This window comes from Amblyomma americanum, chromosome 1, assembly GCF_052857255.1.
Source record: "Amblyomma americanum isolate KBUSLIRL-KWMA chromosome 1, ASM5285725v1, whole genome shotgun sequence".
Lineage (NCBI taxonomy): Eukaryota > Metazoa > Arthropoda > Arachnida > Ixodida > Ixodidae > Amblyomma > Amblyomma americanum.
Window position 1 is genome coordinate 87,255,285 of NC_135497.1, and position 24,888 is coordinate 87,280,172.

General features: G+C 47.1%; 1 protein-coding gene and 1 long non-coding RNA gene across 3 annotated transcripts in view; both read left to right on the top strand.

Annotated features, from left to right (window-relative positions):
• The first annotated feature begins 2,125 nt into the window (after window positions 1-2,125).
• On the top strand, window positions 2,126-15,588 carry LOC144113169 (uncharacterized). Of its 2 annotated transcripts, none has more exons than XR_013310667.1 (3): window positions 2,126-2,391; window positions 15,147-15,220; window positions 15,314-15,588. It is a non-coding gene; the product is annotated as an uncharacterized LOC144113169 (long non-coding RNA). The 2 variants fall into 2 exon arrangements; XR_013310666.1 differs by lacking the exon at window positions 2,126-2,391 and adding an exon at window positions 5,830-6,220.
• A 4,271-nt stretch (window positions 15,589-19,859) lies between these two features.
• LOC144113170 (uncharacterized) overlaps window positions 19,860-24,888 on the top strand; it is a 71,738-nt gene continuing 66,709 nt past the window's right edge. The window contains exon 1 of the mRNA XM_077646101.1: window positions 19,860-19,954. The gene's annotated coding sequence lies outside the window, so the exon portion shown is untranslated. The remainder of the gene's footprint in view (window positions 19,955-24,888) is intronic.

The window sequence follows — 24,888 nt, forward strand, 5'->3', positions numbered from 1 at the left end:
GTGAAGTAGCACATTGTCAAAACTAGATAAAAATATTTGGCACAACACAGGAGCTACGCTTGAGCCAATAGGAATACCCTGCTTCTGTATGTATCAGTGATCCTCATGCTCTACAATAGTAGATGACAAATAACATGTTAGAAGTTCCAGAAACGAGTAGACAGATAGGCACATACTGTTTTGAAAAGGAATCGTACCTCTGCACAGCCTCAAGTAACTTCTTGTGCGGTACCGAATAGAACAAGTCCTCAATGTCAATGGATATGGCATAAGTGGCATCCACTGGGGGTATTGGCGATAAACTCCACTACACTCATTGAGGACTTAACTGAAAAGGGGTCGTCAGGTGCCAAGGGGTCCAGTGAGTCTTTCAAAAACTGGCCGACAGTTTTTTGCCATGTACTGCCCTCGGTGACAATGGCCCTGAGGGGACAGCCGGTCTTCTGCGTTTTTGTGGAAAACAACACTTTCAGGACATCAGTCTTCTCTTTTCTGCTCACTTCTTTCAGCAGACCTTCGAGATTCAGGTTCTTCAAGAGTTGAAGGAAGCGGCTTTTTACCTTTGATGGCTTAGCGGTCACCAGCTTGAAGTTTTGTCATGTGGTGAGGCCTATATCGGCCAGACTGGCCACTGCATTAATGACCGGAAAAGACAGCATCGCACATCACTGGAACCAGATAATACGGTCAATCTCACAAAAAATTGTAACAAATCTCAAAACTGTACACTCCTGTTTAGCAGTGTAAAAATGATCGGCCGAGGCAAAACGCAGATAGAATGTGAAATCTTGGAAGCTTTTAAAATAAAGTCAGGCACTGATTGTGTCAGCGATACGTCAGTCAAATTTTCTAACAAAGAATACCGGTTCATTAATAGGGCATAGTCTTCACGTGCAAGATAGCAGTATTTTTAATGACTGACCTTTATTTTTCTCGTTTTCTTCCTTTTGTCGGCGTGCCCTGCTCATGTGCATGTGCACCCTGCTCTGCTCGATTCCTTGATCAAGTAAAAGTTGGGCTGAGGCTTAGCTAAAGTGTTAAGCCTGGATATCTTGAAGCGAAAAGCTTCGTGGCGATGCTCGTGGTTTAGCTTAAAGTTTCATACATAGGGTAACAATTTGGGTATACCTTTCTATAGCTTTTCCAAAATGTGTTGTCTTAGGTATACAAAGCTTGTGCAATCGTTATACAAGGCTATTAAAATCTCCAACTCCCTCATTACCACTTCTGGGTCTTCTTCTCCTTCCATGGCGAAAGGTCAGACGACGGCTGCGGCAGCAGCGGCCACCTGCGCTCCGCGTGACGTCACTCGGTTTCGCGCATGCGCAGCTGTGGCAAATCTGTAGTATGGCTCACGCGAAGCCCAAGTCCTCTTCTGCTGGTTTTTCTACCTGGTACCATGCACCATCTGGCTGGCCCAACAAGCTATACATTAAGTAGGGTTTCTGGATACGTTCACGATTACATTATTGCAATTGGTATGTTACCTTGCTAAGTTTATACAAAATTCTTCCGCAGTCCAAAAACATGTATTTTTTCTATTCCTGGTACTTCAAAACTGTTTAAATTATTTCAATTTTTCAACAAACAATTATTACTATTTTCTTCCTAGCTTCTGTCATTCCGCTATTCTACTTCTCCACCTCATGCTTTTCTGTGCAAATGCTATATGGTTTTCATTGGCATTCACCGCCATACTTTGGCCAATCCCCGCGTATAGGTATGTGCCAAGTTTACCAAGGTAAACAACAACTTCATTCTTTGCATAAGTTTCTTCAGCATTGGAAGCCTCACAATGTGACTAGTGTTTCATTAAATTCGGCCAGTTGCGCCCTATGTTCCAATTCGATTGCCACAAAGGAACTGCATTTTAGGGCTCATGTCCGTGAGATGTAATGCAGGCACAACCTGCCAAGCTAGCGCACTTCTTAAAATTTTTGCCATTCTGTTCAGTGCTTCTAGAGATGCACGAGAAAACACACTGCCAGCACATACGAAATGCTTTTTCTTTGAAGCCAGCATTTGTGCCCGTGATATCAGTTTCCACAGGAACAAAAACGAATAAATGTAACACTCGCACATACAGATGCAACCTGCCAGAGGATGAGCGTTGTTGGACCAATGCCTGGTTGGACCCACGTTGCTCGGTGTTCGTGATTGAAGCAATTGAATAATTCAGCACAAATCGTTTTTGTTATTTGCATATACAAGAAGGGTATAGTTTTGTACCGTAGACAGTACAAAATATATGCGGGATCTTAATTTTGTTGTTTTGCTTCTCCCAGGTTGCTGTGCCATAAAAAATGGCGATGTCACCATGCCAGTGGGAGCAATGTGACGAGCTGACGCAACGCGAAGTGCAAGGCCATGGTAGCTGTCAAGGCTAAGGAGGTAAGAATGACAGATCCCTTTGCTGAGCCTCTTTCTCTGTGTGCAATCACAAGCTGAGCCATCTAGCATGACCATGATTACCCACTTGAAAGCGCTGATGCGCTGCGCTTTTAGCTCTAGAGCAGTGAAGGCACGCTTCAGCAAGTGCTTAACTCAGGGCTTTCTGCGACCTGAAACCTCTGTACCTGCATGAAAGCAGACTGCATGTTGAAGAGGACACTACAGGCTCAGGGTGACTTCTAGTGATTTTTTAAACCCGATTAAGAGTACCATGCACTACATCTGTTAAGTACAGCTACAAAAACACGTCGGCACCATTGTCAGCCTGCTGAAAAAGCTGCAAGAGAAGCTTCTGAAATACTCAGTGTGACGTTTGAAAATCAGCCGCTGGTTTTAACCTGGTGCCCACTCACGACAGGTAGCTCTGACATAAGCCACATATCCTCGCATTGTTAGACCTGAGCAAAGCTCCCCTTGTTAACAATTAATTTGGTGCTATTGGGGGGCTTGGAGTGGGAAGCTGGTTTAGACAAAGCAACACACTTGGAAGGATGCCCAGAGGAGCCCTATAGCTACACATTCCTGAAAAGGTGACTGCGTGGGAGCACAGGGAGCACTCTACCACTTCCAATGTCACTTTAGCTACAGAACTGATGTGTCTTTTAAATGAAAATTGCTATAAAAGCCGTTCAATGAAATGTGTGCAGGGTCTTACGTGAACGACATGTCGAAATATAATGCCACTGCAATGCAGGCAATAAGGTGTGCATTGCAGTTTCTTGGATTCATTTCAATCTACCGAGGTTGTCTGATGTGTTTTAAAGTGATGTGTCGACTGGAGTTTCTGTACTTAGTCTGCATCAAAAATGCCTCTCTTCTGATCAGAAATCAAGCCTTTAACCTGGTTTGTGAGGCAGGAAAGCTTTACTGCTGCATCACCACAGGAACTCATTCACATTTGTTGATTCTTTCTCCTATCACCCACGACCACGTCGCTAGCTTTTCAAGCTGCAAAGAATACAATATTTTCAGTTTATTTGTAACCATGGAGGAGGAGGAAAAACTTTATTAATTATAATGGGCATTGGAAGATTTCACTTGGTGACATCAATGAAGCAAACATAGCAAATGGATATATGCCAGTAAAGGCAAGCATAGAACAGAAAAAGTAGCAAGGAAAACTCTGAACTTTATATTGCTGTTGTGACTTCCAGACTTGTACATAATGCATTAAAATTAATTGATTACTTGAAATAAATTACAATTTATTCAAATTCTTTAATGCATTGATTGCTCTTTGTAAAGTGACAGTAATCCAATTATTTGTTTCTGTAAAAGATCAATAGTAATCTGTTGAATATTTTTTTTTGTACAGAGCAGTATAACTTTAAGAACCAGAACTCAGTGGCAAACACTGGTGTAGCACGGAATTCCCCCGCATTAGGACAATGATCGGGCTGCGGAGAAGCTAGAAGCTACATGCGAGAGGATTTCAGCACATGCAAGCCCGAGTGGTCTGCATTTGACTAGCCCCGTGTTGCGCGCTTCACGTTTCACCGCAGCAGAATGTAATTTTTAGTGAGCTTGGACTCACTAAATCTTGGGCTTGGTCCGGTATTGTTTATAAGATTCCTCTCAAGTGTAGACATTCGTACGTAGGCCAAACGTATCACAGAGCACAAAAATAATCTTCGCACAAGCAAAGGTTGCCGGCCCATCTTTGCCAAAACGGTTATCGTTTTGCCATTCATAGCACCACCAAGCAACACAATGGAGACATTTTGTATCTGCTCAGGTACGAAATGTGTAACCAAGCTGTCGCTCATGCTCCTGCGGAAAGAGACTATCTCGAGATTTTAACACTCATGATTTAGTGAGCTTGTACTGATACAGGAGTGGTGTGTTTCTCGTCTTAAGTTTTCATTCACTTTCCTAATAAACCAGTTGCGAGAATGAAGCATGTCCTGTCTTGTCTACCCGTGTCATCGAGTTTGCGCCTACTTATCTTCAGCAACCGCCATCTCGTCCAGTTTTCTGTTTTGCTGAAGCAGAGAACTGGTTTGCTTCTGGGGCAGAAAAGGAAAAAATGGCATAGCCAATCTTCACATAACTATTTTTCATTGATGTAGGCCACCACTTATAAAAAAAATAAGTTTGCTTCTGGGGCAGAAAAGGAAAAAATGGCATAGCCAATCTTCACATAACTATTTTTCATTGATGTAGGCCACCACTTATAAAAAAAATAAGGGTGGCTAGTGTTTCGTTGTATAGACGGAACTGCCTCCTAAAGTTCTGTCCAAAGGCAGCATTTACTAGCACTGCAGTTTTGGCCACACCAGACCCTCCTTTCCCCTTAGGACTGATCCTCAGTGCTGAATGCCCTTTCAGGTCTTGATCAGGCCAGCACCAGAACATAGCATCGCAAGATGTACTATGTACATTGCTGCATAGTTTTGTTCTCATACTTATTGCACCTCAAGCGGTTAGGTTTGGCTTGGTTCGTTGTCACAGAAGTGGCAGTACCGTTCTTTCTGGACATAATTCCGAGAGTAGTTATATATATATTTTTTTCAGAATGCCCAACATTCCACCCAGACGGAACAATATAACACCTGTGGAGTTCCGTCCCGTTGAACGGCATCACAAAATGCACCAATATCTGCTGCTGAGTGGTTTTTGCTTTGCAGGTTTTTTGTTGTCATATGGGACTTAATTTAGTAGCAGTCATTGTTCCGTGTGGATGTAATTGAGAGCGATTTATATTACGCCTGGACGGAACACCAGCATCAGTTATTGTACCGTCTGGCCGGAACTATAGGCATATAAAAGAAAAAAAAATGGTCAAATTAGAATTTCGAATTATTTGAAATGCTAGGAGGTGAAAGCGCGAGTGGTAAGCTGCACTTGAACTGCTTGACCCGGTGGTGCACAACTTAGTAAAACTAGTGCAACCAAACAGAACAGACCTGAAGAAAGGAACGTTCAGCTAGCGGCAGCAGCGGGCTACGTCGGCGAAATTTGAATGCCTTTAGAAGTACACAATAATCTGTACGGTGCATTCCCTACTAAACGAAAGTATTTGCGGTGGCTGAAAGGTAAAGTAAACCTGTCCTGGGAGCAGCAGTCTTCAAAAAGCAAGCGTGAGAAAAACACCACCGCTAAAGAAAAGCATTGCGCAAAAGCCCATGGACGCAGCCATCTTAGAAACCAAAAAATTGTGGCGACAAAAAAATCTGCCAAATTTAGCGAAGTTTTACACAAGCAGTTTTGGAAAAGCTAATTTTTCCAAATTAAGCATAAAAAGTAGCGCCTAATCTAACAACTTTGATGCAAATATTATTGAAACAAAATATTTTTTAAAAAACTCGCATAGCCTCGTTGCCTCGTATCAAAACACAAAAGCTTAAAGTCGAACGAATCCAAATCCAAGCTATCATGAACGCTCGATCTCGGGGCAGAAGCATTGGAAGTTTCTTCAACCTTTTTTTCTGAGGCATTCAAAATAGTTATTGAAGCTAACAGTGCTGGCGCATTCTATTCACGGTGCAGTTAAGACCAGCGATAATCTTCGCAGCCAAATCAAGGATATCAGGAGGAAGACTCACGCTTTTGAGTCTTGTCAACAAGCATCAAGGAACCAAAGCCCAAGCACGTCGTGCAACGTAGGCCCGATGTGCACCACACAGCGAACCGTTCGAGTCTGAATTTCGTCAGCGCAAGAGGCATCGGCAGTGAAGCACAGCCCTTTGATTCGGACGACATGTGAGCGTCATCGCCGGAACGCAGAACTGCCCGCATAATTCCGACCGCAGATCATAGACCACATCAGGTGCGCTCGTCTGGCGACAAGGCTATTGTGGTGTGTGAAGGTAACCTAGCAGAAACCCAAAACTCAGCTTAGGAAGGTCTAAAGTAATGCACTTCCGGAAAACCGGGCAGCGTATCGCGATGTTGAACGCGTCAAATATGTGTAGGTGCAAATCAAGCGTTGCAGTAATGCTATACGTGGACGCCAGAAATGCAATGAAATGCGTTCACTAGCTCAGAAAGTCGAGAGTTTGATGGCAACCGTTAGTTTTCGGATAGGCATGAATACGAAAGACTCGGAACACTGGCCGTAAATGAATCACTTTGAAGCTGGAGACGTTTCGGCTTCCACTCAGGAGCCGTGTTCACGTAATGTGGGTTGAGGTCGTTAGAATAACACCTCGCCCGCAACACTAATGTGTCGAGGGGGCCTTGTTCACGTGAAGTGGTATATGATGAAAACGAGTAGCAATTTGTGGCTCAGCATCTGTCATAGACGTCGGGCACAAGCATGCAAAAAGGCGCCGTTGCCGAGACTACGGTGTGCCTGGTGGTTCGATTAATCCCCCCCGGGGAATCCCCGAAGCGAGAGGAAGCGCCACTTAGGCGGAGACTTCCGCCGCTGCCGAGAGAAGACCTCAAAATAGTCCTGCGACCGAGGGGACTCACAGTCAAGGATCTGCAGACGCACCAAGTGGCGCGGGCGGTGGTCATGGCCACCGGGCACGGATGCAAGGTGGAAGACTTGATCATCCGACTACGCAATGGCTCGAACATCATCATCGTGAGCACGAGTAATGAAGAAGCGGCCCAGATGATCAGAAGCATAACGCAGTTGAACATTGGAGGCAAGGACTACGCCATTAGTGCCCACGTGGCGGCACCGGAAGGCACGCTGCGTGGCGTTATCCACGGCGTGGACCAAGGAACCTCGCCGGAAGAACTCAAGACCAACCTCAGAACCCGCACGCAAGGAGTAAAGATCCTGGCGGCCCGCATGCTGGGGAACTCTAGCACCGCCGTCATAACCTTCGACGGACCTACGCTCCCGAAGCAAGTATTGTATTACGGCGGGGAGATGTGGTGTTACCCGTACCGGCCCACGAGGCAAGTGTGCTACGCCTGCGGCCAACAGGGGCACCGAATGGACGTCTGCCCGTTCCCGGAATCCAGAACCTGCCGGCAATGCGGTTGCCGAAACCCGGAGGACATGCACCAGTGCACGCCAAAATGCCTGCTGTGTGGCGGAGACCAGGCGGTGGGCACCAAGGACTGCAAACAACGCCTCAAGCCGGCAAGCGAGCTGAGATGGGGCCCCAAACAACAGCAGCGACGCGGACGCAGCCGCAGCCGCGGAAGACGGCCGCGATGGTTCCGGAACGAGAGCCAGGTCCGGAGCGAGTCGCGGAGCCGCAGCCGAAGCCGGAGCCGGGGACCACACGGCCGGGATGAGTCCTTCCCGCCCCTCGGCAAGCCGGGCCAGACGAAACAGCAAAAGAAGAGCGGCGGCACTGAGGTGAGCTGGAGAGACGGCCCTCCCAAATCGCTTTATGCTCCGCACTCAAACACAAACACACAAGACAACCAATTTAGGGAAGAGATTAAGAACCTTATGCGCGAGCTTGAGCAGAGCCGTAGAGAGTCGAACGAGCTGAGAACACAGCTCAATGAGCTCATTAGAGAGAAACAAGAGGTGAGAACAGGGCGCTCACCACGTAGAACACCAACCCCTCCCCCTTGGAGACGCAACAAAGCAACAATGAGGAAAACCTCGACAGCAAAATAGAAAATTTCATGGCTCAAATAATGAAGCAAATGAACCAAATGAAAAACGAAATTCAACAAACTCAACAAATGTTTTCCCTACAGGAGCAAAGCTTTAGGAATTACGTAAAAAATCAAAACACCCAAAGAGTCAATGACGCTAGAGACAGACTATTTAACGAACGAAGGTTCGGCACAGAAACCCAGAGAACAACCAACTTTAACCAATCATGGCAGAACACAAACAACAGCAATTAGAAATTTGGCAGTGGAACTGCAGGGGGTACAAACGCAAGCAAGGCCTCCTCCAGCAATTTATCCACACCCAAGCAACCCCACCAGACGTAATCATCCTGCAGGAAACTAACAACTCCCCCGCACTAAGGGGCTATACATGTCAGGAAAACGGCCGTACGGCAATGCTCATAAGCAACAAAGTAGTAGCCATAGTGCACGACGAAATTAAAGATACCCAGATAGAACACGTAATTACGGAAATAATACCCAAAAAGAAAAGGAAAGCCAACAGCACCTTTATCGTAAACCTATACAGCCCGCCCAGCCAGACCAAAGGGGACTTTATCAGACTCTTTGCGGAGGCGAAAAAGAAGGCGGGACAAAACGCACTGGTAATTGCGGGCGATTTTAACGCTAAAAGCCCAAAATGGGGCTACCCCAAAGAGGACAAAAAAGGGCGCGACATATGCACGGCGGCAGAAAGCGTGGGCTGTGAACTTCTAACCGAAGAAAATCAACCGACCAGACAGGGAAACAGCTTGAGTCCAGACACGTGTCCCGACCTAAGCTTCGTAAGGAGTGCCAAGAACGCAGAGTGGGAGAATCTGCTCGAGAACCTTGGCAGCGATCACTACATTCTAAGAATCAGCCTTACGGCGGAACAAGTCAGGAGGAAGATTGGCACGGCTCGGCTAACAGATTGGGACGCCTTTAGAGCGCACTGCAAGCAGCTCGGAGGAACCATCGAATCGGTGGAGAACTGGAGCCAACAACTAAGACAAATCCAGGACCTCTACACCAAAGAGGTAGTTAGAACAGAACAGACACCCGAGGTGGATAAGCGGCTACTAAGGCTATGGGAGGCAAGACGCGGACTCACCAAGCGGTGGAAGGGACAAAAACTCAATAGAAAACTCAAAAAGAAAATTGCGGACATTACCAGGCAGGCGGAGGAGTACGCGAACCAGCTGGCAAGACAGGGATGGCAACAGTTTAGCAACTCGCTGAACGGCACCCTCAGCACGGCTAGGACGTGGCAGATCCTCAAGGCCCTCTTGGATCCGAGCAAAAACAAATCGGAAAGCAGCAAAGCGATACAGCGGCTAACCCATCAATACCAAGGAACAGACGAGCAACTACTAGAGGAAGTCAAGGTCAAATGCTACGGCAAAGACCAAGTCGAAAGTTATAAAGCAGAATACCGCGGAGAAGACAACCCCACGATGGACAGACCCATCACGAGAGAAGAAGTGATGGAAGCGGTCGCGTCGGCAACAAAAAACACAGCGGCAGGAGCAGACAAGATCTGAAACTCCTTAATTCGCAACCTCAACGACGAGGCAATAGACCAACTGACCAAATATCTAAACACGCTATGGCAGGAAGGAAGAGTCCCGGCGGAATGGAAACACGCCGTCGTCGTGATGATCCCGAAACCAGGCAAGAAACTACAGATAGAGAACCTCAGGCCGATATCACTCACGTCGTGCCTGGGGAAGCTCTATGAGAAAATAATAACCAGAAGAATCCAAAATCATCTAGAAAAGGAGCAACTGTACCCGGACAGCATGTTTGGGTTCAGAGCCGACCTATCCACGCAAGACGTGCTACTCCAACTCAAGGAAGAAGTGCTCGAAACGATGCCGAAAGCGGGCGAAAACGTGGTCATGGCCATCGACATAAAGGGGGCATTTGACAGCGTGAGCCACGTGGCCATCATGGAGGGCCTGAACAACGCCAACTGCGGAAAGAGAACCCACGACTACGTCAGGGACTTTCTCAGCAACAGAACGGCAATGGTAGGGCTAGGCGAGCTAAGAAGCGACGTCTTCCACACCTCGTGTAAAGGCACACCTCAAGGCTCGGTCATCTCGCCCGTCCTCTTCAACGTGGCAATGATTGGACTAGCAAACAAACTAAAGAAGATCGAGGGAATTCAGCACGCGATGTACGCCAACGACATCACGGTCTGGACCACCCGGGGATCCCTAGGCAAAAAACAAGAAAGGCTGCAAGAAGCTGCCACCTGCGTGGAAAATTACACAAAGGAAAGAGGACTGCGGTGCTCGACAGAGAAATCGGAGCTCCTCAGAATCGGCAGACATCCCACCCAAGCAACCCTGGAAGTCACCCTCGAGGGTCAACTCATACCCGAAAAGAACATGATAAGAATCTTGGGCATGTGGCTACAAGGCAGCCGCAAATGCAGTCACACCATTAGCCTGCTAAGCAAAGCGGCATAGCAGGTGGGCCGCATGATCAACCGCGTCTCTCAAAAGAGATACGGCATGGGAGAGGAAGACACCCTCAAGCTAGTAAACAGCCTCATAGTCAGCCGAGTTACGTACTCCCTGCCGTACCACGCAACCACCAAGGCGGAAAGAGAACAAGCCGACACCATCCTGAGGAAGGCTTACAAGACGGCTCTCCACTTACCCAGAAACACGTCAACCGAGAAACTGCTACAATTAGGCATCAGCAACACTTTCGACGAACTCGCGGAAGCGCTGCTGGGAGCACAAAAAGTCAGACTAAGAGGCACTCCTGCGGGACGGGCGCTCCTGAAAAAGCTGGGTCGGGACACTCGCGGACTGACAGACAGATACGCGGAGATGCCGGATCACTTTAGAGAAACCTTTAACGTTAAGCCCATACCGAGAAATATGGACCCTAACCTTCACGCAAACCGACGCAAGGCTAGGGCGGAGTACGTAGAGAAAACGCTAGCCTCGGAAGAAAACACAGTATACACGGACGCAGCCGTCTACCCGTGCGGGTCAGAACACGCAGCCGCACTGGTAGTCGTAGACAGCAAAGGAAGAATGCTAACGAGCGCCGCAGCAAAAGTCGCGGGCGCAGCGGAGGCCGAGGAAATTGCCGTCGCGCTGGCGGCAGCAGAAGGCTACAGAACCGGTCGCCCACTCAACATACTAACAGATTCGAAAGAAACGTGCAAAAACTATACAATGGGCAGAGTCAGCAAAACGGCCCTTAGGATACTCGGCGGGGTAGCCCCTGCAGGGTTGGAAAAACTCAGACATAATTTAATTTGGATCCCAGGCCACGCGGGAATAGAGGGGAACGAAAGGGCAGACAGCTTAGCTCGAGGGGAAGCAATTCGAGCCGGGCAGTCACACGCCCCGGGTCTTCACCTTCAAGCCTGCGAGGGGGGATACACAGAACTTTTAAACCTATGCAAAGGCGTCAGGATTAGATACCCGCCACCACACAAAGCTCTGACAAAGGAGGAGGCCACTGCTTGGCGCAGATTGCAAACGAACTCCTTCCCCAATTTATATATACTAAGCAAAATGTACCCATCGCAATACAGGGACACCTGTCCGTGGTGCGGAGCCATACCCACACTCTACCACATCACATGGGAATGCGAACGTAACGAGGCATTTCACAAACACACACACCCGAGTGCGGAGCAATGAGAGAGCCGTCTCACCAGCAGCGAGTTCACGGCCCAGAGGGCCTTTATAGAGCACGCGACCGGTGCAGCACGACTCAGTGGAGCCTTGGAATAGGGGCCCACCCTTGCTGAAAGAAGACTCTGGTCGCCGGCGCAAGCACGAAGACGACGGAGCCTTCGATCCGCGAATCCCTTTGGAAATCAATAAATGTTTTCACTCACTCACTCGATTAATCCGCGATTCCAGATATGCCCGGCACTGCAGGTTCTTTTCCTTCTTTAATATGCATTGCTTGACCACGTCTATCATGGCCTTTGGCTTCAACATTTTTCAGCAAGCGCATTTGAGGACTTGTTTTTGTAGACGTGGCAAGGCTAGTCTGATAGAAGAGTCTACTCAGACTAACTCATACAGGAACTGTCCCAATTTACACCTATGAGCCAAATCACTCAAAAGTACCTTAGTAGTGGTGTATCAGCCTTGGCACTTTTTTTCCGTTTCACCAATGTATACTTGATCAAATTCTGTACACAGGATACTCTAAGTCGCACCCGAATATGTGTCTGTTGGTGGCATGCCGTCAGCTATTGTACATTCAAGTTTGGTAACTCAGTATCCCAAGACCGTGAGATGTGGGCCAATGACTCGCTGCTAGGTACATGAGGTGTTCATGAGTTTCTTGTTCTCCCACTTTTCATTGCAAAGAGCCTGGCAGCTGCAGTTCCGGTGAGTTTATGATGCCTTTGAGTAGCCTCGTGCACAAAGATCTTTGTAGACATTTTTCTCGTCACCTTTCATGTCTTCTGGCCATGTGCTTGTATTTACTCGACGGAAGAGAAGTGGCAACTGCTTTCTTTTTAGAGGCCATATGTGGACACACATCCTGTACACACTGAATGAGAGTGCGGCATCAAAAGGTTGTTCAAAAAAAAGAACTGTCCATTCACTTCTCCCTCTACTGTGAACTTGGTGGCTTGTCGATGCTATTCGGATGCGTTGTGTATGCAGGTAGTTAAGCATTCCTGATGTGAAAGGGTCATTGGTGTAGCGCACAAAAACCTCGGGTGATTGGATTAATCAAGTGAGTGCTCTATCTTCCGGCTATTTCATGATCACATTGGGAGCAGTGACAGAAATGGACGCACTCATGGCTAAATAATGAATCTGTTTATAAAAAGACCTGGGCAGGAGCATCTGAAGACAGGGCATAAAAGTGGCATTGCATATTCTGTTCAGTGTGCTTACCAAATTCTTTGGAGGCCCTCCAGCTGTTGTGACCTGGCTACTGTTAGTACCAAATAGTGTGCTATTGACACCATCTGCTTGCACACTGGCAGAGAGAATCACTTTACAGCTAGAGATTCCACATTATTGAAGCTGATGCTCATACTGAAACACAGGGATGACTGCCAGATTCTGTCACACTTTGGAGGCCCTCCTGCAGTTCTGGCCTGCACATGGTTGCATTTGAGTAAAGAGCATAATAGCACCAGCTGCGCACTTGCTTTCAAAGGATCACCCTGTTGTCTTCTGCAGAGGCAGCTCTCTGGGCAAAATTAAGCACCATGTAAACACACAGAGATTTCATCCCGAGAGTACTATAGTGGATGTGAACAAAGCCGCCTTCCTCAGTGGCTGTGGCGTTTGGCTGCCGAGCCCAAGGACGCTCGATCAATTCCAAGCCACATTTTGATGGAAGAAAAATTACATGTGCTGTGTGATGTCAGTGCACACAAAAATTTGCTACTTTCTTGCCTCGTGCACATTTGCAAGAAGAGAATTGCTTCAAAAAAGAGTTATAACCAGCAATTTTGAAAACACATAGTGATAGCCAGATATTCATGTCCTTCAGAATATCATCTGAAACCTTTTACTGCAAGATGTTTTGTTTTATTAGAAATTCTTTCTAAGACGTGGACTTTCCAAGTCATATATCCCTTCAGGCACTAATTATACTCCAAGGGTCGCTGCGGTGGCTTGTTGTTACAGTGCTCGGCTACTGACCTGAAAGCCGCGGGTTTTATCCCAGCCGTGGCGGTCGAATTTCGATGGAGGCAAAATTCTAGAGGCCCTTGTACTGTGCGGTGTGAGTTCACGTTAAAGAACCCCTGGTGGTTGAAATTTCCTGAGCCCTTCACTACGGTGTCCCTTATAGCCCGAGTCGCTTTGAGACGTTAAACCCCCGTAAACCAAAGGGAGGAAAATTTTCAGACTTCTATAAGGGGCATGCCAGCGTCCACAGAAAAAATTTCTATCTTCTCCAGTGATCAATTATGCTCTCTCGCAACCTTGTGATGACTGGGCCTCCCATGTTTGCTCGTGCTCATCGCCTCGCACTGTATCGCCTTGCTGTTGCCAAACATGAATTTGGACACATGCTGGACCTCGGCTTCATGCGTCTCTCCCTCCTGCAGTCCTTGGGCATCGCCCTTCCACGTGGTGCCATAAAAGAGCGGTGTCTGGCGATTGTCTGACGATCACCATGCACTTAACAAGGCCACAGTCCCTGAACGCTACCCAATTCCCTTATTGGCATCGACCTTATCGGCCAGCTCAGCCAGGGATTCCAGGGTCTGAGATGAAGGCACGCTGAGGATCATGCGCACCTGCGGTGGCAGGCACTGCAGGAAGAGGTCCCGCAGGAGTGCGCTGTCGTGTGAAATACCCACATTTCCAGCCAGGGCGTTCATACGACGCAGCAGCTCTGCAGACTTGCGATCTCCGAGGTAAGGAGCTGCTGCAGATGACGTGGCTCCATTTCAAAAGTGCACTGGATGAGCATCGCCTTAAGATGATCATAAGGGCGATCGGCAGGCGGAGAACGTAGGTCGTCGCAAACAAGCGCAGCAGTTGTAGGCGTGAGCGCACCAATGACGTGGTTGAACATGGTCATCCTGCGAAGTGACATGGTGCTGACGGAACAAGGCCTTGATGTTCAGGAACCAAAGTTCTAAGTCTAATGACTAGAAGTTGGGGAGCTTGAGGGTGGAGACTGTGGGCTCACGAGGAGGTGGCGTAAGAGGTAACGGAGACGGTACACGAGCGAAGGAATCCATGGCCATGGCTTGCACGATGAAAGGCAGGCAGGCAAAGGCAGCCGGGGTCTCGAGCTCTGGGCGGCGGTAGGTCTAGCTAAGCGGTTGAGGCAAGTGCAGGTCAGAAGCAGAGCGCGAAGAAGTGAAGTCCGGAGTCGCCAAATTTGTGGAGAAGTACCGACACAAGGCATTGTCAGGTCTCCACAGAATATATTTGAGGACCCGTCCAGTCAGATGCGAGTGGGACAACATGCCGCCGCCATTCCACTGTGTAGCCACGAAAAATCGAATCTGCTCACGCTTGGCAGGTGTGCTGGGGCATGTCACCGTCTTTGGTGGCCGGACCACTATAGCACGCTACAGCCTCGTGTGTGCAAATTGAGGGTTTGAACAGTTTTAAAGGTCTGAATGATATAGTTTTTTCTTACTATATGAAATCTCTATGTAACAAAATGAGCACATTTTATGCATTCTGATGTTTTAACATTTGCAGGACAAGCAAACCAAGACAAACTTACCGAAGCCATACCACGGCTAAAGTGCAACATGGAGGCGTCAATTTTGAAAGTGATTATCTGCGCTCATTTTGCATGCCTGGCTTAATATGTTTTTACATAACCTTTCAGATTCCAGCATACCTTATTTCGTCTGTGTTTGCAGGAACTGCATTCCATACACAATGGTCTGATGCTGCTCAAGTTGCATCCACAAATGCGGATGCAGCACCTCACTGGGATTTTCTCTGCATACTGAAAAAGTTCACTGAAAACCTAACTGCATGTTTGTGGTATGATTTGTACATCTTTCATGCAACTGATTTGTGTTACACCAGTTGTACTGTTTGCCAGGTACTATACCCTGTCGAGATGTTGCAGTTTGGGTGATGCAGCGAACTGATGTTACTGTCTTGTGCAGGAATAAATTATTTTTTATTACATTGCTGTCATTTGCTTTAACTTTCTAAAAAAAAACAATATGATTCATGTGCTTAACAGTAGCTTGCATTTGATGCTTATTTTCAGTTGATGCGAAAAAAATAACAGTACTCCCCGCATGTGTGCTTGTTTCAGACAATATTTATTTCTAGCCTGTGCCTGTGCCATACTGTGTTCTTGTTACCTCCTGCACCAACCCCCTATTTAAGGATAGCACAGTCACCTATTAAAGAAATATGATAGCACAAATGTTAAGAGACAGCAGAACAACAAAACTTTATTAGCTGCACACCCACATTCCAAGGTAGGGTAAGAACCAGAAAGACAGCAGCAAAAAATGGGCTGCAGACAGTCACAGGCGAAAAGACATTTGGAAATTTGCTGGCCTTAAGAAGCCACATCAGACACAGGGCAAGGCATTGTAAATAGAGATAAATGGGAAACGATAGTCCTGGTACCAGATGTCACCAGTCTGATGATGATGACCACCTAACCCGTGTGTCAGTTCTGCAGCAGTATACAGTCAGCATTAACTTTCAAGCGTCCTTTTTACGCTCATTCATACTTCGTTCATAAGCAGTGTTCATGCTTGGTATCACAACACTGTTCCAAGAGTAAAAAGAAATGATGTGCTAGAGATGGATTCAAGTCGATGTAAGAATTTTTTTCATTGCCCGTTAACTAAAACCAATTGATGAATGCTTTATTTGTCCCAGCACTAAGCGATGTGCTCACAGTTCACTTAAAAGCTCAGAAGTTGCATTGTTTTTGTTTTTTTTCCTAATGAAGAGAAAGCTGACAGACATCTTGAAAGCACCAAATTCAATTATATGTCAGTGCATCTTGCAGTGTGCTAATCGGCACGTAAGGTAAACTATTGAAGTTAACCTTTTACTCTGCATAAAGTAGTTCAAAGTTAAATATATATATGGTTTTCATATACGAATGAAAAGATAACTGATCATAATTAATCACAAACACAGCCGCTGCAGTGGCTCAGTGGTTATGGTGCTCGGCTGCTGACCCGAGCACCGTCGTGGCTGTGGCGGTCGCATTTCGATGGAGGTGAAATGCTAGAGGTCCGTGTGCTGTGCGATGTCAGTGCACGTAAAAGAAGATAAGGGGGTTGAAAATTTTCCAGAGCCCTCCGCTGCGGCATCCCATAGCCTGAGTCGCTTTTGGACGTTAAACATGAACCATAACCAGAAGCACAATATTGATTTCTATGTGCCCCATCAACAGGGTGAAAAATGTTCCCCTGTGGAAAGATTCATACTGAGTGTTAGTGTGAAGTAACACATTACATCGCACTGCTGCGTGTAGCTTTATAGACCGTCATTGTTACATATGTATCAAGTTCAGTGCCCCTCTTGCTACTTTTGCTCTTCCATGCTCACCTTTACTGCTCTATATTCTTTTGCCGTGCTGGTTTCATTGATGTCATCGAGTGAAACCTTCAAAAATGTGACCTGGCCTCTGTGGTGATGCAGTGATGAAGCCATTCTGCTGCACGAACTATGTAACATGTTTGATTCCTTGTGAGAGGAGACTATTTCTGATGCAGACTAAGTACAAAAACTAAACTCTGCGCATATTATTTCAAATTACGTGAAACAACTTCAGGCAGTTGAAATAAATCCAAGGCACTGCACTATACCGTGCCTCATCACCGAGACTGGGTTGTCTTGGAATACACGATAACTTCATTATATTCTTGTCAGGTTTTACGTGCATTTTAATGCAGATGTGTCTGTTATGGCATTTTAATATGAAAAATCTGTTCTGCAGCCTAAGCGCTACTGAAAATTAAGCAGTAGTCACTGTACTCCCACGTTGTCATATTTTCAGAAATTGTGTAACAGGGGCACTCTAAGCAGCCTTCTACATTCTAAATTAGCTTTCTACTCCCGGTGGCCAAATAACACAAGTTTCTCATGCTTCATGCTAGTATTTGTAATTCTGGGTTGTCTTTCCAGAAAAGTATGTATTCAGTAACTAAATCTGTGTCATTAGGCCATATTGTAGGTTTATGAATACACAGAGACCCATGGAAATATATTTCGATTAATGCTAACAAAGAGAACTTTTTCTCAGGTCTTACAAGGCTATCTTAATTCATGTGGGAGCTGGCTCTTCATGAAAGGGAATCTGTCAGGCTGAAACCAGCTGATTTTTTGAACTGCAGTTGAATTGAAGTTTCTCTTGCAGCTTTTTCAGCAGACTAACAATCGTGCCGTGTTTTTGTTGCAGCACAGATAATATGCACGATAGTCTGTCAGGTTTAAATGACTACTAGGAAGTTGCCCTGAGTCTGCAGTGTCCTCAACAGTCAGTCTGCTCTCACACAGGTGTACAGGTTCCGAATGGTGGCAGTCCCTCAGCAAAGAACCTAATAAACAGTGATTTCACTTTACTGCCCAAATGCTAAAGGTGTGAGGCATTGGCGCTTTCAACTGGGTGGTCATGCTCGTGCTGTGTGGCTCACTACGCAACTGCACATGGGAGCTTAGCAAAAGGAATTGTACATTCATTTTTAATGCGACAGCATTAGAGGTCCCATTCACAAGAAAGTGGGCATCCGTTCGTCCATGTCATGAAAAAGCAGGTGGCAGTGAAATTCAAATAATTTCAATGCAATTCCCACCGGCTCACCATGAACTGCGCATCAGCTCATTGGGTGAGAGATATGACAGCGTCTTAAATAACTACCCGCAAAAATGAGCCTTATGGGAGCTCGGGAAGAGCAACCTGTGTCTCGCAAGCCCCATCGGTGGCTCTGTTTGAAACAGCCACCTGCCGAAGCACTGGAACATGGCTTAACCACTGCGCCAAGAGTGGTATGAGGACTCCTCACAATTTATGAACCTATGAAAGAAAAGGAGTTCATTCGCGGGAGAGATCTTGTGCTATTGAATTTCGCTCTTAAGGGCAGGTTATGCAGCGCCCAAGCTTTTTAAGCTTTTGGTCATGTTTTGGGGCTTAACATGCACCGTGGCCTTCCATCTCCCCTTGCGTCAGCTCGCCACCTTGTTCGAGTCAGCAAGGCAACATCGCCAAACCTTATGACAGTGAAACCTGCTATGCGCAAACAAAAGAATAAATTTAAGATAGTGCACACAGAGTTTTGCATTTGCAACCAAACTTGCCTTACATATGCACATATCTTACAGAAACCACCCGTTTTAAAAAAAAAATGATCTTGTCGTTATTTATAACAAAGGCCATATGCAACCAGGGTCCAACTACAAGTATCATTCAGGTTGCATGTGAATGCAACACTTATTATTCTGGTGGCAGAGTGGTTATGGCGCTCGGCTGCTGGCCCAAAAGACGCGGGTTCGATCCCGGTGGTAGCATTGGCGAAATTCTAGAGGCCCGTGTACTGTGCGATGTCAGTGCACGTTAAAGAACCCCAGGTGGCCGAAATATCCGGAGCCCTTCACTACGGCGTCTCTCATAGCCTGAGTCGCTTTGGGACGTTAAACCCCCATAGACCCTAGACCTGACTTACTTCTATTCGTATGCAGATTGATATCACGGTGGCGTACAATGTCTTGAAAGCAAATGCATTTTGTCTGTGCTGGTAGAACGTTTTCGCGTGCATCTGTCGATCGAAGAATACAACGGTATGTGCCATGCGACCAAGGCAACAACAACGGTGTGCTGAAATTCAAAGACGCGCATATAGTTTCACTGGTGGTTCTGCTCAGTCTCGCTGTCATGAGTCCGAAAATGGAATAGTTCTTTAGAGAGAACCTCACCGAAGTATAAGGCCCTACAAGCTGTATATATAACTAGCATAGATCGCATTAGAGAGGTTTCCAATTCTGAACAAAATTGTGCAAAGTAAACGCACCGCGAGCCCGGCGTGACCGCGTGTGCTGCGGCATATGACACCTTCAGCATTCTTCCTTTCGAACCTGCACAGTGGCGGTGCCGTTGCTCGATTTCACCCGGCTACATCTTCCTTGGGCATAATACTTTACACATCGCAGCCAGGCTGGCCAGGCAGACAGGTACACACGCGGCACAAGCGAAAGCGAGCGCGCCACGCCCCAGTTCCGCATATCGCGCGTAGATGCCGCGATATGCGCAGCTGATGTAGGCGGCAGATTGCTGTTGAGAAGTTTTAATGCAGCATACCATTTTATTAACAATGCATTTCAGTTTGCGCAAAAACTGGTATCTCTAACAAACGTGAGCGCGTAATCGTTTTGTTTTGCTTGTTTTTTGTTTAATGACGTAACCGGAACTTCCGCTGCTGCAGCTTCAGGTCTTTGGAAACGCGCGGCGTCCTCCGAGGCGCCCCAAGGCAACAGGTAGGAGCTACAGCTGGGCGACCGAACAAGCACCTACACAGCTGCATGTAAGCTTGAGCACGGTGGCTCTGCCTCTCTCTCCCGCGTCGACTCGCGCAGCATGTGGGGTTGTTACAAAGAAGATTCGAACTCCAGAAGAGGGAAAATACGGGCTGGTTGGTACATGTTTAACGAATTGGAAAAAACAGCGCAATCAAAGACGAGACACAAGAGAAGCACAAAACACCGGCGCTGACTAACAACCAAATGGTTTATTGCTACAGGTGAGGCAGCATATAAATGAAATGGCACGAGTAACAACACAAAGTAAGCATGACAGAAAGATACCGCACAACCACACAACTTGACTAAAAAAAGGGGCACGTCACTGATTAAGATACGCAAGTTCCTTTGATAGTAGATTTATCGATGGGCTGCTGATACAGGTGTTACCGAGCTTTCTGATATGGCAAGCCTCCGAAATGAGCCTTGTGGTCTCATCTTTATAACGGGCGATGATAGTGGTCCTATTGAGGTGCGCTTCGCAATCATCACACTCAGCACAGTGCACAGCAAGATGGTTTCTGCGAGACTTGTTCTCTATATCTTTTGCATGTTCACGCAGTCTATCATTGATGCATCGTCCCGTCTCACCGATGTAGAAACTGCCACAAGAGCTCGATGACGCGCCCATTGTTAAGATAATGCGATATGTTGATGACTTTCTAATTTTATATCGTACTAATGACGCACAGCAAATGATTGCAGAGATTTTTGACGTGTTCTGTTATGAACTTAATGACCTCCAATTGACTTCAGAGCTCCCCTCTAATAATAGGCTCAGGTTTTTAGACATGGAACTGACAATTTCTAACAACCATATTTGTTGGGCATACTCGCCGCGGTCCAGGAAGAGCCTTCTCCCTTTCCGGTCAGCTCACTCGAAGATTGTTAAGCGCGGTATCGCTAAGGCATGCCTAAGAGCAGCACTGCAAAGATCATGTCTGCATCAGACAAAAGGCAGTTTCCACGCACAGGTGAACAGGCTATCTGCAGCAGGCTACCCCACGAAGATGGTGTCAAATGTTGCTGAGTCCCTGCTTGCAGAATGTAGTCTGCGAAAGATCAAGGGCACCGATGCGGCTCTGGCAGAAAGAAAAAGAACAGTGTGCATCCCGTATGTGCACAAAGTTTCGCACAATCTAAAGAAGATAGTGAGCAAAGGAGGCATTAGGCTGGTTTTTTCAGCCAAGAATAAACTTAGCGGATTGTGCAAGCGTGTTAATGAGGATAGAAGCAGAAAAGGCTGCCAGAAGAAGCATAAGCGGAAGTTCGTTCAGTGTCGTGTTGGTGTCGTTTACAAGATCCCGACCTCTTGTGGCAGTTTCTACATCGGTGAGACGGGACGATGCATCAATGATAGACTGCGTGAACATGCAAAAGATATAGAGAACAAGTCTCGCAGAAACCATCTTGCTGTGCACTGTGCTGAGTGTGATGATTGCGAAGCGCACCTCAATAGGACCACTATCATCGCCCGTTATAAAGATGAGACCACAAGGCTCATTTCGGAGGCTTGCCATATCAGAAAGCTCGGTAACACCTGTATCAGCAGCCCATCGATAAATCTACTATCAAAGGAACTTGCGTATCTTAATCAGTGACGTGCCCCTTTTTTTAGTCAAGTTGTGTGGTTGTGCGGTATCTTTCTGTCATGCTTACTTTGTGTTGTTACTCGTGCCATTTCATTTATATGCTGCCTCACCTGTAGCAATAAACCATTTGGTTGTTAGTCAGCGCCGGTGTTTTGTGCTTCTCTTGTGTCTCGTCTTTGATTGCGCTGTTTTTTCCAATTCGTTAAAGATTCGAACCGTTGTCATAAAACATCATAGACACCTAATTTTTGTTGCCTGTTTTCTTCTTCCAAGTGATTTTTTAGGCATTACAATGCATGATTCACCTCGTGATAATCGCCTGAGACTGCTGAACAATTTATAATTGAATTTCTGTTTTATACTGTTTCTGTTTCGTCAACTGAACGATGGCTGTGACACGTATGGATGTTTAGGTCACGTGAGCCATGAGTCGTTTGTTTTTATTCCAGTTTTATTCCAGCAGGGCAGTGAATTAAAACTACGTATCAGCGGTCTATGGATAACCTTATAAGCGTTCAAAAACTCAGCTCCAATTTTTTTTTATTATTTGGGGGACTTCGTTTCACCCAGAAGCTTGAGCAGTCTACAGCTCGAAGTAGTGTCCGTTGGCCACATGGTGAAGTCTTCCTCCCTAGTCGCCGTCTACCCATTTCGCCACAGGAGCAACGTAAATTGCGGCTTTTAATTGTGCTATTACCCGTTCTCAGAAATACTCCCGTATTTTCGCACATGCGCAGAAGAGAAATTCGCGCGCCGGCCCAAGTCTGGTACGCGAAAGGGGATCTGTGCATGCGGAGCTAGAGGGCTCAATTCTCAGCAGTGGGTTGCGGCCACGTCGCTACATTTCTTGCCCGTTGTGCCTATTAGATTAAGTGCACTTTATAAAGTCGTTCATCACTTCCGCAAGCAGCTGACGTACATAATCCACTCAGGAGTCAAAATCAGAAATCGTAGCTAATTCATGCATAAAGAAGCACGACACGTGATTGACACAAGAATGAACTTTAATTTGCGTAGTGGTACCAAGTTAGAAGGTGCGAAAAAAAAAAAGTGGGGGCTAAAGGCCGTTACAGTTGCCGAGCTCTGCCTCTTGCTTCATTGGGAAATGAAGGCTATGTGCTTTATTTCTGGCATTAGCTCTGCTCTTGGATCTTTAGTGGTGCGTTCATTTGAGCTTTATGTCATGCTCTGCTTCAATTGCAAGTCTTTCCGTTGCCCAGCTTCATTCCAAAATAGTGTGCGAGAGCCATGAGAAGTACAGCACATGTCAGTACTACCCATGGTGGAATCACCAGCTGGTGAGGTTCCCGTCGCCCCTGCCTAGATTCTCGCCGGCTCCACTCTGCCTGCTCGAATCCTCGCATGGCGGTGTCGATCCACGAAGGCTGCTCGAAAAGCGTCTGTGTCGACACACTTGGTCCTGCACAGCCGCAGTTTGCATCCGCCTGCGTGGAGAAGTCCCTCTTTTTCGGTGCTGCAGCGGACCCGTCGCGACTTCCCAGTGCCGGGCTGCGGTCTCGCTTCTCCGAGGATGAGCTGTAGTCCATGTAGGACCTTGGCTTCCACTTCACTGTTCCGTGCTGTCGAGTTTGAACCGACATAAGCTGAACTGCATCGGTCCGCAAAGGTCTACGAAGCCGAGCGAATCCGCTTGTTCGCCCGCGAGCAGACTCCAAGAAATCTGTGGAGCCAGGAGTAGTTTCCAGGAGCCCGGGAATGTGCGACTTGTTAACTTTGACTTTAGAACGGGCACCACTCATCTGCTGCTGCGCTTCATCTGTGTCTCCGAGCTGGAGCTTTTCTGTAGCGGACGTGCTTTGCAAAGTCACATTAAGTTGGTCGCCCTCCACAGAGTTTACAAGCTGAGGTACCTTGCAAGCATTTCCGTGCATTGGGGGAGCAGTTCTCGTGCCGTCTATTGACGCCCGCACGGTCATGATGGCAAGTCCTGCTTCGACGTTTTGACCAGCGAGCGTTAGGCTATCCGCTTGAGCTCCAGCTTCCTCCAGCAGGCAGGTCTCCTTTACTTGGACTGCTCGATTCGATCCGTGTGGAAGAGTTGAAATTTCTGGAAGGCGGCCGTTTGCTGTGGGTGGCACCGTGACAGAATGAAGGACAAAATCAGGAACTGAGTTCTCGCAGTTTCCGGTCTTTTCTTGGCGGCTAAGACATCTCAGAGCCTGTGGTGTAAGCTGTAGTGCTTTGTCTGGTATTTTAGGCCCGTCTTTTCCGCAGATAACATTTTTCGGAAGCGCCGGCGTCACATCCTCCTCTTGATCCTGTGTCTTAATGCTAGCTTTTTCGCGGCTGAAATGCCTCGCAGAGTATGGTGTCACGTCCAGCTCTTCATTCAACGCCTTGAACTTGTCTTTATCGCAGATGAGATCTTTAGGGAGCATTGGCATCGCATCCTTATCTTCATCCGGTGTCTTAATGCTGGCTTTCTCGCGGCTGAGGTATCTCGGAGGGTATGGTGTTCCATCAAGCTCTTCATCCGATGCTTTAAGCTTGTCCTCTTCACGGATGAGGTATTTCTGGAGGATCGGTGTAGCTCCATTATCTCCATCTGGTGTGTTAATCCTGGCCTTTTCGCGGCTGAAATATCTCGGAAGGCATGGTGTCACATTTAGATCTTCATCCGATGCTTTAAGCGTGTCCTCTTCGCGGAAGAGGTATTTCTGGAGGATTGGTGTAGCACCATTCTCTCCATCTGGTGTGTTAATCCTGGCCTTTTCGCGGCTGAAATGTCTCGGAAGGCATGGTGTCACATTTAGATCTTCATCCGATGCTTTAAGCGTGTCCTCTTCGCGGAAGAGGTATTTCTGGAGGATTGGTGTAGCACCATTCTCTCCATCTGGTGTGTTAATCCTGGCCTTTTCGCGGCTGAAATGTCTCGGAAGGCATGGTGTCACATTTAGATCTTCATCCGATGCTTTAAGCGTGTCCTCTTCGCGGAAGAGGTATTTCTGGAGGATTGGTGTAGCACCATTCTCTCCATCTGGTGTGTTAATCCTGGCCTTTTCGCGGCTGAAATGTCTCGGAAGGATTGGTGTCACATTTAGATCTTCTTCCGATGCTTTAAGCGTGTCCTCTTCGCGGAAGAGGTATTTCTGGAGGATCGGTGTGCTAGTCCTGGCCTTTTCGCGACTGAAATGTCTCGGAAGGCATGGTGCCACATCTAGATCTTCATCCGATGCTTTAAGCGTGTCCTCTTCGCGGAAGAGGTATTTCTGGAGGATCGGTGTAGCGCCATCCTTTTCATCCGGTGTGCTAATCCTGGCCTTTTCGCGGCTGAAATGTCTCGGAAGGCATGGTGTCGCATCTATATCTTCATCCGATTCTTTTAA